Below are 15,380 nucleotides of genomic sequence, written 5' to 3'. Positions count from 1 at the left end.
GTTTCGTCGTCAATGAGAAGGTCCAAGGGATACAGGAAACCTGAAGTGAAGCATCGGAATCTATAACTAGTGTCACAGGAATGGTTCAAAACATAGACAGAAGGATGAGTCAGTGTTCTTGTACGTAAGTCGGCATTGTGCCTTTTGTATTTAGTTCCGATGCAATTTCTGTGTTTCATCGTCAATAAGAAGGTCAGAGGGATACAGTAAACCTGAAGTGAAGCATCGGTATCTATAACAAGTGTCACGGGAATGGTTGAAAGCATAGAGATTAGGAAGAGTCAGTCTTCTTATACTTAAGTCGGCACTGTGCCTTTTGTATTTAATTTCGATGCAATTTCTGTGTTTCATCGTCAATTAGAAGATCAGAGGGATACAGGAAACCTGAAGTGAAGCATCGGAATGAATATCTATTGTCACAGGAATGGTTCAAATCATAGACAGTAGGAAGTGTCAGATTTCTTGTACTTGAGTCGGCATTGTGCCTTTTGTATTTAATTCCGATGCAATTTCTGTGTTTCATCGTCAATACGAAGTTCCAAGTGATACAGTAAACCTAAAGTGAAGCATCGGAAACTATAACTAGTGTCACCGGAATGGTTCAAATCATAGACAGTAAGAAGAGTCAGTCTTCTTGTACTTAAGTCGGCATTGTGCCTTTTGTATTTAATTCCGATGCAATTTCTGTGTTTCATCGTCAATAAGAAGGTCAGAGGGCTACAGTAAACCTGAAGTGAAGCATCGGAATCTATAGCTAGTGTCACAGGAATGGTTCAAAACAGAGACAGTAGGAAGAGTCAGCCTTCTTGTACTTAAGTCGGCATTGTGCCTTTTCTATTTAATTCTGATGCAATGTCTGTGTTTCATCGTCAATAAGAAGGTACAAGGGATACAGTAAACCTGAAGTGAAGCATCGGAATCTATAACAAGTGTCACAGGAATGGTTCAAAACATAGACAGTAAGAAGAGTCAGTCTTCTTGTACTTAAGTCGGCATTGTGCCTTTTGTATTTAATTCCGGTGCATTTTCTGTGTTTCGAAGTCAATAAGAAGGTCCAAGGTATGCAGTAAACCTGAAGTGAAGCATCGGAATCTATAACTAGTGTCACAGGAATGGTTCAAATCATTCACAGTAAGAAGAGTCATTCTACTTGTACTTAAGTCGGCATTGTGACCTTTGTATTTAATCCCGATGCAATTTCTGTGTTTTATCGTGAATAAGAAGGTCCATGGGATACAGTAAACCTGAAGTGAATCATCGGAATCCATAACTAGTGTCACAGGAATGGTTCAAAACATAGTCCGTAAGAAGAGTCAGTATTCTTGTACTTATGTCGACATTGTGCCTTTTCTATTTAATTCCGATGCAATTTCTGTGTTTCATCGTCAATAACAAGGTCAAAGGGATACAGTAAACCTGGAGTGAACCATCGGAATCTATAATTAGTGTCAATGGAATGGTTCAAATCATAGACAGTAAGAAGAGTCAGTCTTCGTGTACTTAAGTCGGCATTGTGCCTTTTGTACTTAAATCTGATGCAATTTCTGTGTTTCATCGTCAATAAGAAGGTACAAGGGATACATTAAACCTGAAGTGAAGCATCGGAATCTATAACAAGTGTCACAGGAATGGTTCAAAAAATAGACAGTAGGAAGAGTCAGTCTTCTTGTACTTAAGTCAACATTGTGCCTTTTGTATTTAATTCCGATGCAATTTCTGTGTTTCATCGTCAATAAGAAGGTCCAAGGGATACAGTAAACCTGAAGTGAAGCATCGGAATCTATAACTAGCGTCACAGGAATGCTTCAAAACATAGACAGTAGGAAGAGTCAGTCTTCTTGTACTTAAGTCGGCATTGTGCCTTTTGAATTTAATTCCGATGCAATTTCTGTGTTTCATCATCAATAAGAAGGTCCAAGGGATACAGTAAACCTGTAGTGAGGCATCGGAATCTAAAACTAGTGTCACAGGAATGGTTCAAAACATAGTCAGTAAGAGGAGTCAGTCTTCTTCTACTTAAGTCGGCATGGTGCCTTGTGTATTAAATTCCGATGCAATTTCTGTTTTTCATCGTCAATAAGAAGGTCCACGGGATACAGTAAACATATAGCGAAGCATCGGAATCTAAAACTGGTCTCACAGGAATAGTTCAAAGCATAATCAGTAATAAGAGTCAGTCGACTTGTACTTAAGTCGGCATTGTGCTTTTTCTATTTAATTCCGATGCAATTTCTAAGTTTCATCGTCAATAAGAAGGTCAGAGGGATACAGTAAACCTGAAGTGAAGCATCGGAATCTATAACTAGTGTCACACGAATGGTTAATAACATTGACAGTAAGAAGAGTCAGTCTTCTTGTACTTAAGTTGGCATTGTGCCTTTTGTATTTAATTCCGATGCAATTTCTGTGTTTCATCGTCAATAAGAAGGTCCAAGTGATACAGTAAACGTAAAGTGAGGCATCGGAATCCATAACTAGTGTCACAGGAATGGTTCAAAACATAGACAGTAAGAAGAGTCAGTCTTCTTGTACTTAAGTCGGCATTGTGCCTTTCCTAATTAATTCCGATGCAATTTCTGTGTTTCGTCGTCAATAAGACGGTCCAAGGGATGCAGTAAACCTGAAGTGAAGCATCGAAATCTATAACAAGTGTCACAGGAATGGTTCAAAACATAGACAGTAAGAAGAGTCAGTCCTCTTGTACTTAAGTCGGCATAGTGCCTTTTGTATTTAATTCCGATGCAATTTCTGTGTTTCATCGACAATAAGAAGCGAGGAGGGATAAAGTAAACCTGAAGTGAAGCATCAAAATCTATAACTAGTGTCACAGGAATGGTTCAAAACATAGACAGTAAGAAGAGTCAGTCTTCTTGTACTTAAGTCGGCATTGTGCCTTTTGTATTTAATTCCGATGCAATTTCTGTGTTTCATCGTCAATAAGAAGGTCAGAGGGCTACAGTAAACCTGAAGTGAAGCATCGGAATCTATAGCTAGTGTCACAGGAATGGTTCAAAACAGAGACAGTAGGAAGAGTCAGCCTTCTTGTACTTAAGTCGGCATTGTGCCTTTTCTATTTAATTCTGATGCAATTTCTGTGTTTCATCGTCAATAAGAAGGTAAAAGGGATACAGTAAACCTGAAGTGAAGCATCGGAATCTATAACAAGTGTCACAGGAATGGTTCAAAACATAGACAGTAAGAAGAGTCAGTCTTCTTGTACTTAAGTCGGCATTGTGCCTTTTGTATTTAATTCCGGTGCATTTTCTGTGTTTCGAAGTCAATAAGAAGGTCCAAGGTATGCAGTAATCCTGAAGTGAAGCATCGGAATCTATAACTAGTGTCACAGGAATGGTTCAAATCATTCACAGTAAGAAGAGTCATTCTACTTGTACTTAAGTCGGCATTGTGACCTTTGTATTTAATCCCGATGCAATTTCTGTGTTTCATCGTGAATAAGAAGGTCCAAGGGATACAGTAAACCTGAAGTGAATCATCGGAATCCATAACTAGTGTCACAGGAATGGTTCAAAACATAGTCCGTAAGAAGAGTCAGTATTCTTGTACTTATGTCGACATTGTGCCTTTTCTATTTAATTCCGATGCAATTTCTGTGTTTCATCGTCAATAACAAGGTCAAAGGGATACAGTAAACCTGGAGTGAACCATCGGAATCTATAATTAGTGTCAATGGAATGGTTCAAATCATAGACAGTAAGAAGAGTCAGTCTTCGTGTACTTAAGTCGGCATTGTGCCTTTCCTAATTAATTCCGATGCAATTTCTGTGTTTCGTCGTCAATAAGAAGGTCCAAGGGATGCAGTAAACCTGAAGTGAAGCATTGAAATCTATAACAAGTGTCACAGGAATGGTTCAAAACATAGACAGTAAGAAGAGTCAGTCCTCTTGTACTTAAGTCGGCATTGTGCCTTTTGTATTTAATTCCGATGCAATTTCTGTGTTTCATCGACAATAAGAAGCGAGGAGGGATAAAGTAAACCTGAAGTGAAGCATCGGAATCTATAACTAGTGTCACAGGAATGGTTCAAAACATAGACAGTTTGAAGAGTCAGTCTTCTTGTACTTAAGTCGGCATTGTGCCTTTTGTATTTAATTCCGATGCAATTTCTGTGTTTCATCATCAATAAGAAGGTCCAAGGGATACAGTAAACCTGAAGTGAGGCATCGGAATCTATAACTAGTGTCACAGGAATGGTTCAAAACATAGTCAGTAAGAGGAGTCAGTCTTCTTCTACATAAGTCGGCATGGTGCCTTTTGTATTTAATTCCGATGCAATTTCTGTGTTTCATCGTCAATAAGAAGGTCCACGGGATACAGTAAACATATAGCGAAGCATCGGAATCTAAAACTGGTCTCACAGGAATAGTTCAAAGCATAATCAGTAAGAAGAGTCAGTCGACTTGTACTTAAGTCGGCATTGTGCTTTTTCTATTTAATTCCGATGCAATTTCTAAGTTTCATCGTCAATAAGAAGGTCAGAGGGATACAGTAAACCTGAAGTGAAGCATCGGAATCTATAACTAGTGTCACACGAATGGTTAATAACATTGACAGTAAGAAGAGTCAGTCTTCTTGTACTTAAGTTGGCATTGTGCCTTTTGTATTTAATTCCGATGCAATTTCTGTGTTTCATCGTCAATAAGAAGGTCCAAGTGATACAGTAAACCTAAAGTGAGGCATCGGAATCCATAACTAGTGTCACAGTAATGGATCAAAACATAGACAGTAAGAAGAGTCAGTCTTCTTGTACTTAAGTCGGCATTGTGCCTTTCCTAATTAATTCCGATGCAATTTCTGTGTTTCGTCGTCAATAAGAAGGTCCAAGGGATGCAGTAAACCTGAAGTGAAGCATTGAAATCTATAACAAGTGTCACAGGAATGGTTCAAAACATAGACAGTAAGAAGAGTCAGTCCTCTTGTACTTAAGTCGGCATTGTGCCTTTTGTATTTAATTCCGATGCAATTTCTGTGTTTCATCGACAATAAGAAGCGAGGAGGGATAAAGTAAACCTGAAGTGAAGCATCGGAATCTATAACTAGTGTCACAGGAATGGTTCAAAACATAGACAGTTTGAAGAGTCAGTCTTCTTGTACTTAAGTCGGCATTGTGCCTTTTCTATTCAATTCCGATGCAGTTTCTGTGTTTCGTCGTCAATGAGAAGGTCCAAGGGATACAGGAAACCTGAAGTGAAGCATCGGAATCTATAACTAGTGTCACAGGAATGGTTCAAAACAAAGACAGAAGGATGAGTCAGTCTTCTTGTACGTAAGTCGGCATTGTGCCTTTTGTATTTAATTCCGATGCAATTTCTGTGTTTCATCGTCAATAAGAAGGTCAGAGGGATACAGTAAACCTGAAGTGAAGCATCGGAATCTATAACTAGTGTCACGGGAATGGTTCAAAACATAGAGATTAGGAAGAGTCAGTCTTCTTATACTTAAGTCGGCACTGTGCCTATTGTATTTAATTTCGATGCAATTTCTGTGTTTCATCGTCAATAAGAAGATCAGAGGGATACAGCAAACCTGAAGTGAAGCATCGGAATGAATATCTAGTGTCACAGGAATGGTTCAAATCATAGACAGTAGGAAGTGTCAGATTTCTTGTACTTGAGTCGGCATTGTGCCTTTTGTATTTAATTCCGATGCAATTTCTGTGTTTCATCGTCAATACGAAGTTCCAAGTGAGACAGTAAACCTAAAGTGAAGCATCGGAAACTATAACTAGTGTCACCGGAATGGTTCAAAACATAGACAGTAAGAAGAGTCAGTCTTCTTGTACTTAAGACGGCATTGTGCCTTTTGTATGTAATTCCGATGCAATTTCTGTGTTTCATCGTCAATAAGAAGGTCAGAGGGCTACAGTAAACCTGATGTGAAGCATCGGAATCTATAGCTAGTGTCACAGGAATGGTTCAAAACAGAGACAGTAGGAAGAGTCAGCCTTCTTGTACTTAAGTCGGCATTGTGCTTTTTCTATTTAATTCCGATGCAAATTCTGTGTTTCGTCATCAATACCAAGGTCCAAGGGATACAGTAAACCTGAAATGGGGCATCGGAATCTATAAGTAGTGTCACAGGAATGGTTCAAAACAAAGACAGTAGGAAGAGCAAGTCTTCTTGTACTTAAGTAGGCATTGTGCCCTTTGTATTTAATTCCGATGCAATTTCTGTGTTTCATCGTCAATAAGAAGGTCAGAGGGATACAGTAAACCTGAAGTGAGGCACCGGAATCTATAACTAGTGTCACAGGAATGGTTCAAAACACAGTCAGTAATAAGAGTCAGTTTTCTTGTACTTAAGTCGGCATTGTGCCTTTTGTATTTAATTCCGATGCAATTTCTGTGTTTCATCGTCAATAAGAAGGTCAGAGGGCTACAGTAAACCTGAAGTGAAGCATCGGAATCGATAGCTAGTGTCACAGGAATGGTTCAAAACAGAGACAGTAGGAAGAGTCAGCCTTCTTGTACTTAAGTCGGCATTGTGCCTTTTCTATTTAATTCTGATGCAATTTCTGTGTTTCATCGTCAATAAGAAGGTACAAGGGATACAGTAAACCTGAAGTGAAGCATCGGAATCTATAACAAGTGTCACAGGAATGGTTCAAAACATAGACAGTAAGAAGAGTCAGTCTTCTTGTACTTAAGTCGGCATTGTGCCTTTTGTATTTAATTCCGGTGCATTTTCTGTGTTTCGAAGTCAATAAGAAGGTCCAAGGTATGCAGTATACCTGAAGTGAAGCATCGGAATCTATAACTAGTGTCACAGGAATGGTTCAAATCATTCACAGTAAGAAGAGTCATTCTACTTGTACTTAAGTCGGCATTGTGACCTTTGTATTTAATCCCGATGCAATTTCTGTGTTTCATCGTGAATAAGAAGGTCCAAGGGATACAGTAAACCTGAAGTGAATCATCGGAATCCATAACTAGTGTCACAGGAATGGTTCAAAACATAGTCCGTAAGAAGAGTCAGTATTCTTGTACTTATGTCGACATTGGGCCTTTTCTATTTAATTCCGATGCAATTTCTGTGTTTCATCGTCAATAGCAAGGTCAAAGGGATACAGTAAACCTGGAGTGAACCATCGGAATCTATAATTAGTGTCAATGGAATGGTTCAAATCATAGACAGTAAGAAGAGTCAGTCTTCGTGTACTTAAGTCGGCATTGTGCCTTTTGTTCTTAAATCTGATGCAATTTCTGTGTTTCATCGTCAATAAGAAGGTACAAGGGATACAGTAAACCTGAAGTGAAGCATCGGAATCTATAACAAGTGTCACAGGAATGGTTCAAAAAATAGACAGTAGGAAGAGTCAGTCTTCTTGTACTTAAGTCGGCATTGTGCCTTTTGTATTTAATTCCGGTACAATTTCTGTGTTTCATCATCAATAAGAAGGTCCAAGGGATACAGTAAACCTGAAGTGAGGCATCGGAATCTATAACTAGTGTCACAGGAATGGTTCAAAACATAGTCAGTAAGAGGAGTCAGTCTTCTTCTACTTAAGTCGGCATGGTGCCTTTTGTATTTAATTCCGATGCAATTTCTGTGTTTCATCGTCAATAAGAAGGTCCACGGGATACAGTAAACATATAGCGAAGCATCGGAATCTAAAACTGGTCTCACAGGAATAGTTCAAAGCATAATCAGTAAGAAGAGTCAGTCGACTTGTACTTAAGTCGGCATTGTGCTTTTTCTATTTAATTCCGATGCAATTTCTAAGTTTCATCGTCAATAAGAAGGTCAGAGGGATACAGTAAACCTGAAGTGAAGCATCGGAATCTATAACTAGTGTCACACGAATGTTTAATAACATTGACAGTAAGAAGAGTCAGTCTTCTTGTACTTAAGTTGGCATTGTGCCTTTTGTATTTAATTCCGATGCAATTTCTGTGTTTCATCGTCAATAAGAAGGTCCAAGTGATACAGTAAACCTGAAGTGAGGCATCGGAATCCATAACTAGTGTCACAGGAATGGTTCAAAACATAGACAGTAAGAAGAGTCAGTCTTCTTGTACTTAAGTCGGCATTGTGCCTTTCCTAATTAATTCCGATGCAATTTCTGTGTTTCGTCGTCAATAAGACGGTCCAAGGGATGCAGTAAACCTGAAGTGAAGCATCGAAATCTATAACAAGTGTCACAGGAATGGTTCAAAACATAGACAGTAAGAAGAGTCAGTCCTCTTGTACTTAAGTCGGCATTGTGCCTTTTGTATTTAATTCCGATGCAATTTCTGTGTTTCATCGACAGTAAGAAGCGAGGAGGGATAAAGTAAACCTGAAGTGAAGCATCAAAATCTATAACTAGTGTCACAGGAATGGTTCAAAACATAGACAGTTTGAAGAGTCAGTCTTCTTGTACTTAAGTCGGCATTGTGCCTTTTGTATTTAATTCCGATGCAATTTCTGTGTTTCATCGTCAATAAGAAGGTCAGAGGGCTACAGTAAACCTGAAGTGAAGCATCGGAATCTATAGCTAGTGTCACAGGAATGGTTCAAACAGAGGCAGTAGGAAGAGTCAGCCTTCTTGTACTTAAGTCGGCATTGTGCCTTTTCTATTTAATTTTGATGCAATTTCTGTGTTTCATCGTCAATAAGAAGGTACAAGTGATACAGTAAACCTGAAGTGAAGCATCGGAATCTATAACAAGTGTCACAGGAATGGTTCAAAACATAGACAGTAAGAAGAGTCAGTCTTCTTGTACTTAAGTCGGCATTGTGCCTTTTGTATTTAATTCCGGTGCATTTTCTGTGTTTCGAAGTCAATAAGAAGGTCCAAGGTATGCAGTAAACCTGAAGTGAAGCATCGGAATCTATAACTAGTGTCACAGGAATGGTTCAAATCATTCACAGTAAGAAGAGTCATTCTACTTGTACTTAAGTCGGCATTGTGACCTTTGTATTTAATCCCGATGCAATTTCTGTGTTTCATCGTGAATAAGAAGGTCCAAGGGATACAGTAAACCTGAAGTGAATCATCGGAATCCATAACTAGTGTCACAGGAATGGTTCAAAACATAGTCCGTAAGAAGAGTCAGTATTCTTGTACTTATGTCGACATTGTGCCTTTTCTATTTAATTCCGATGCAATTTCTGTGTTTCATCGTCAATAACAAGGTCAAAGGGATACAGTAAACCTGGAGTGAACCATCGGAATCTATAATTAGTGTCAATGGAATGGTTCAAATCATAGACAGTAAGAAGAGTCAGTCTTCGTGTACTTAAGTCGGCATTGTGCCTTTTGTACTTAAATCTGATGCAATTTCTGTGTTTCATCGTCAATAAGAAGGTACAAGGGATACAGTAAACCTGAAGTGAAGCATCGGAATCTATAACAAGTGTCACAGGAATGGTTCAAAAAATAGACAGTAGGAAGAGTCAGTCTTCTTGTACTTAAGTCAACATTGTGCCTTTTGTATTTAATTCCGATGCAATTTCTGTGTTTCATCGTCAATAAGAAGGTCCAAGGGATACAGTAAACCTGAAGTGAAGCATCGGAATCTATAACTAGCGTCACAGGAATGCTTCAAAACATAGACAGTAGGAAGAGTCAGTCTTCTTGTACTTAAGTCGGCATTGTGCCTTTTGTATTTAATTCCGATGCAATTTCTGTGTTTCATCATCAATAAGAAGGTCCAAGGGATACAGTAAACCTGAAGTGAGGCATCGGAATCTATAACTAGTGTCACAGGAATGGTTCAAAACATAGTCAGTAAGAGGAGTCAGTCTTCTTCTACTTAAGTCGGCATGGTGTCTTTTGCATTTAATTCCGATGCAATTTCTGTGTTTCATCGTCAATAAGAAGGTCCACGGGATACAGTAAACATATAGCGAAGCATCGGAATCTAAAACTGGTCTCACAGGAATAGTTCAAAGCATAATCAGTAAGAAGAGTCAGTCGACTTGTACTTAAGTCGGCATTGTGCTTTTTCTATTTAATTCCGATGCAATTTCTAAGTTTCATCGTCAATAAGAAGGTCAGAGGGATACAGTAAACCTGAAGTGAAGCATCGGAATCTATAACTAGTGTCACACGAATGGTTAATAACATTGACAGTAAGAAGAGTCAGTCTTCTTGTACTTAAGTTGGCATTGTGCCTTTTGTATTTAATTCCGATGCAATTTCTGTGTTTCATCGTCAATAAGAAGGTCCAAGTGATACAGTAAACCTAAAGTGAGGCATCGGAATCCATAACTAGTGTCACAGTAATGGTTCAAAACATAGACAGTAAGAAGAGTCAGTCTTCTTGTACTTAAGTCGGCATTGTGCCTTTCCTAATTAATTCCGATGCAATTTCTGTGTTTCGTCGTCAATAAGAAGGTCCAAGGGATGCAGTAAACCTGAAGTGAAGCATCGAAATCTATAACAAGTGTCACAGGAATGGTTCAAAACATAGACAGTAAGAAGAGTCAGTCCTCTTGTACTTAAGTCGGCATTGTGCCTTTTGTATTTAATTCCGATGCAATTTCTGTGTTTCATCGACAATAAGAAGCGAGGAGGGATAAAGTAAACCTGAAGTGAAGCATCGGAATCTATAACTAGTGTCACAGGAATGGTTCAAAACATAGACAGTTTGAAGAGTCAGTCTTCTTGTACTTAAGTCGGCATTGTGCCTTTTCTATTCAATTCCGATGCAGTTTCTGTGTTTCGTCGTCAATGAGAAGGTCCAAGGGATACAGGAAACCTGAAGTGAAGCATCGGAATCTGTAACTAGTGTCACAGGAATGGTTCAAAACATAGACAGAAGGATGAGCCAGTCTTCTTGTACGTAAGTCGGCATTGTGCCTTTTGTATTTAATTCCGATGCAATTTCTGTGTTTCATCGTCAATAAGAAGGTCAGAGGGATACAGTAAACCTGAAGTGAAGCATCGGAATCTATAACTAGTGTCACGGGAATGGTTCAAAGCATAGAGATTAGGAAGAGTCAGTCTTCTTATACTTAAGTCGGCACTGTGCCTTTTGTATTTAATTTCGATGCAATTTCTGTGTTTCATCGTCAATTAGAAGATCAGAGGGATACAGCAAACCTGAAGTGAAACATCGGAATGAATATCTAGTGTCACAGGAATGGTTCAAATCATAGACAGTAGGAAGTGTCAGATTTCTTGTACTTGAGTCGGCATGGTGCTTTTGTATTTAATTCCGATGCAATTTCTGTGTTTCATCGTCAATACGAAGTTCCAAGTGATACAGTAAACCTAAAGTGAAGCATCGGAAACTATAACTAGTGTCACCGGAATGGTTCAAAACATAGACAGTAAGAAGAGTCAGTCTTCTTGTACTTAAGACGGCATTGTGCCTTTTGTATGTAATTCCGATGCAATTTCTGTGTTTCATCGTCAATAAGAAGGTCAGAGGGCTACAGTAAACCTGACGTGAAGCATCGGAATCTATAGCTAGTGTCACAGGAATGGTTCAAAACAGAGACAGTAGGAAGAGTCAGCCTTCTTGTACTTAAGTCGGCATTGTGCTTTTTCTATTTAATTCCGATGCAAATTCTGTGTTTCGTCATCAATACGAAGGTCCAAGGGATACAGTAAACCTGAAATGAGGCATCGGAATCTATAAGTAGTGTCACAGGAATGGTTCAAAACAAAGACAGTAGGAAGAGCAAGTCTTCTTGTACTTAAGTAGGCATTGTGCCCTTTGTATTTAATTCCGATGCAATTTCTGTGTTTCATCGTCAATAAGAAGGTCAGAGGGATACAGTAAACCTGAAGTGAGGCACCGGAATCTATAACTAGTGTCACAGGAATGGTTCAAAACATAGTCAGTAATAAGAGTCAGTCTTCTTGTATTTAAGTCGGCATGGTGCCTTTTGTATTTAATTCCGATGCAATTTCTGTGTTTCATCGTCAATAAGAAGGTCCAAGGGATACAGTAAACATATTGTGAAGCATCGGAATCTAAAACTGGTCTCACAGGAAATGTTCAAATCATAACCAGTAAGAAGAGTGAGTCCTCTTGTACTTAAGTCGGCATTGTGCCTTTTCTTTTTAATTCCGATGCAATTTCTGTGTTTCATCGTCAATAAGAAGGTCCAAGGTATACAGTAAACCTGAAATTAGGCATCGGAATCTATAAGTAGTGTCACAGGAATGGTTCAAAACATAGTCTGTAGGAAGAGTAAGTCTTCTTGTACTTAAGTCGGCATTGTGCCCTTTGTATTTAATTCCGATGCAATTTCTGTGTTTCAACATCAATAAGAATGTCAGAGAGATACAGTAAACCTGAAGTGAAGCATCGGAATCTAATACCGGTCTCACAGGAAAGGTTCAGAGCTTAGAGAGTAAGATGAGCCAGTCATCTTGTATTTGAGTCGGCATTGTGCCTTTTGTATTTAATTCCGATGCAATTTCTGTGTTTCATCGTCAATAAGAAGGTCAGAGGGCTACAGTAAACCTAAGTGAAGCTTCGGAATCTATAGCTAGTGTCACAGGAATGGTTCAAAACATAGTCATTTAAAAGAGTCAGTCCTCTTGTACTTAAGTCGGCATTGCGCCTTTTGTATTTAAATCCGATACAATTTCTGTGTTTCATCGACAATAAGAAGGTCAGAGGGATACAATAACCCTGAAGTGAAGCACTGGAATCCATAACTAATGTCACAGGAATGGTTCAAAACATAGAAAGTTGGAAGAGTCAGTCTTCTTGTACTTATGTCGGCATTGTGACATTTCTATTTAATTCCGATGCAGTTTTTGCGTTTTGTCGTCAATGAGAAGGTCCAAGGGATACAGAAACCTGAAGTGAAGCATCGGAATCTATAACTAGTGTCACAGGAATGGTTCAAAACATAGACAGAAGGATGAGTCTGTCTTCTTGTACGTAAGTCGGCAATGTGCCTTTTGTATTTAATTCCGAAGCAATTTCTGTGTTTCATCGTCAATAAGAAGGTCAGAGGGATACAGTAAACCTGAAGTGAAGCATCGTAATCTATAACTAGTATCACGGAAATGGTTCAAAACATAGAGATTAGGAAGAGTCAATCTTCTTATACTTAAGTCGGCACTGTGTCTTTTGTATTTAATTGCGATGCAACTTCTGTGTTTCATCGTCAATTAGAAGGGCAGAGGGATACAGTAAACCTGAACTGAAGCATCGGAATGTATAACTAGTGTCACGGGATTGGTTCAAAACATAGACAGTAGGAAGAGTCAGTCTTCTTGTACTTGAGTCGTTATTGTGCCTTTTGTATTTAATTCCGATGCAATTTCTGTGTTTCATCGTCAATAAGAAGGTCAGAGGGATACAGTAAACCTTACGTGAAGCATCGGAATGTATAACTAGTGACACAGGAATGGTTCAAAACATAGACAGTAGGAACAGTCAGTCTTCTTGTACTTGTGTCGGCATTGAGCCTTTTGTATTTATTTCCGATGCCATTTCTCTGTTTCATCGTCAATAAGAAGGTCAGAGGGATACAGTAAACCTGAAGTAAAGCATGGGAATCTATAACTAGTGTCACAAGGATGGTTCAAAGCATAGTCAGTAGGAAGAGTCAGTCTTGTTGTCCTTAAGTCATCATTGTGCCCTTTGTATTTAATTCCGATGCTATTTCTGTGTTTCATCGTCAATGAGAAGGTCAGAGGGATACAGTGAGACTGATGTGAAGCATCAGAATCTATATCTAGTGTCACAGGAATGGTTCAAAACATAGACAGTAAGAAGAGTCAGTCTACTTGTACTTAAGTCTGTATTGTGCCTTTTGTATTTAATCCCGATGCAATTTCTGTGTGTCATCGTCAATAAGAAGGTCCAAGGGATACAGTACACCTGAAGTGAAGCATCGGAATCTATAACTAGTGTCACAAGAATGGTTCAAATCATAGACAGTAAGAAGAGTCAGTCTTCTTGTACTTAAGTCGGCATAGTGCCTTTTCTATTTAATTCCGATGCAATTTCTGTGTTTCATCATCAAGCAGAAGGCCAGAGCGATACTGTAAACCTGAAGTGAAGCATTGGAATGTATAACTAGTGTCACAGGAATGTTTCAAACATAGACAGTAGGAAGAGTCAGTCTTCTTGTACTTGTGTCGGCATTGTGCCATTTGTATTTAATTCCGATGCAATTTCTGAGTTTCATCGTCAATAAGAAGGTCAGAGGGATGCAGTAAACCTGAAGTGAAGAATCGGAATCTATAACTAGTGCCACAGGAATGGTTCAAAACACAGACAGTAGGAAGAGTCAGTATTCCTGTACTTAAGTCGGCATTGTGCCTTTTGTATTTAATTCCGATGCAATTTCTGTGTTTCATCGTCAATAAGAAAGTCAGAGGGATACAGTAAACCTGAAGTGAAGCATCGGAATCTAAAACTGGTCTCACAGGAAAGGTTCAAAGCATAGACAGTAAGAAGAGCCAGTCATCTATTATTTGAGTCGGCATTGTGCTTTTTGTATTTAATTCCGATGCAATTTCTGTGTTTTAACGTCAATAAGAAGGTCAGAGGGATACAATAAACCTGAAGTGAAGCGTCGGAATCTATAACTAGTGTCACAGGGATGGTTCAAAACGTAGACAGTAGGAAGAGTCAGTCTTCTTGCACTTAAGTCGGCATTGTGCGTTTTGTATTTAATTCCGATGCAATTTCTGTGTTTCATCGCCAATAAGGTCAGAGGGATACAGTAAACCTGAATTGAAGCATCGGAATGTATAACTAGTGTTACAGGAATGATTCAAAACATAGACAGTAGGAAGAGTCAGTGTTCTTGTACTTGAGTCGGCATTGTGCCTTTTCTATTTAATTCCGATGCAAATTCTGTGTTTCGTCGACAATAAGAAGGTCCAAGGGATACAGTAAACCTGAAGTGAAGAATCGGAATCTATAACTAGTGTCACAGGAATGGTTCAAAACATAGACAGTGGGAAGAGTCAGTCTCCTTGTACATAAGTCGGCATTGTGCTTTTTCTATTTAATTACGATGCAATTTCTGTGTTTCATCGTCAATAAGAAGGTCAGAGGGATACAGTACACCTTAAGTGAAGCATCGGAATGTATAACTAGTGACACAGGAATGGTTCAAAACATAGACAGTAGGAAGAGTCAGTCTTCTTGTACTTGTGTCGGCATTGTGCCTTTTGTATTTATTTCCGATGCCATTTCTGTGTTTCAACGTCAATAAGAAGGTCAGAGGGATACAGTAAACCTGAAGTGAAGCATCGGAATCTATAACTAGTGTCACAAGAATTGTTCAAACATAGAAAGTAGGAAGAGTCATTCTTCTTGTACTTAAATCGGCATTGTGATTTTTCTATTTAATTCCGAAGCAAATTCTGTGTTTCATCGTCAATAAGAAGGTCAAAGGGATACGGTAAACGTAAAGTGAGTCATCGGAATCTATAACTAGTGTCACAAGAA

Source organism: Schistocerca americana, chromosome 3 (genome assembly GCF_021461395.2).
Source record: "Schistocerca americana isolate TAMUIC-IGC-003095 chromosome 3, iqSchAmer2.1, whole genome shotgun sequence".
NCBI lineage: Eukaryota > Metazoa > Arthropoda > Insecta > Orthoptera > Acrididae > Schistocerca > Schistocerca americana.
Note: the sequence above shows the minus strand (reverse complement) of the source record.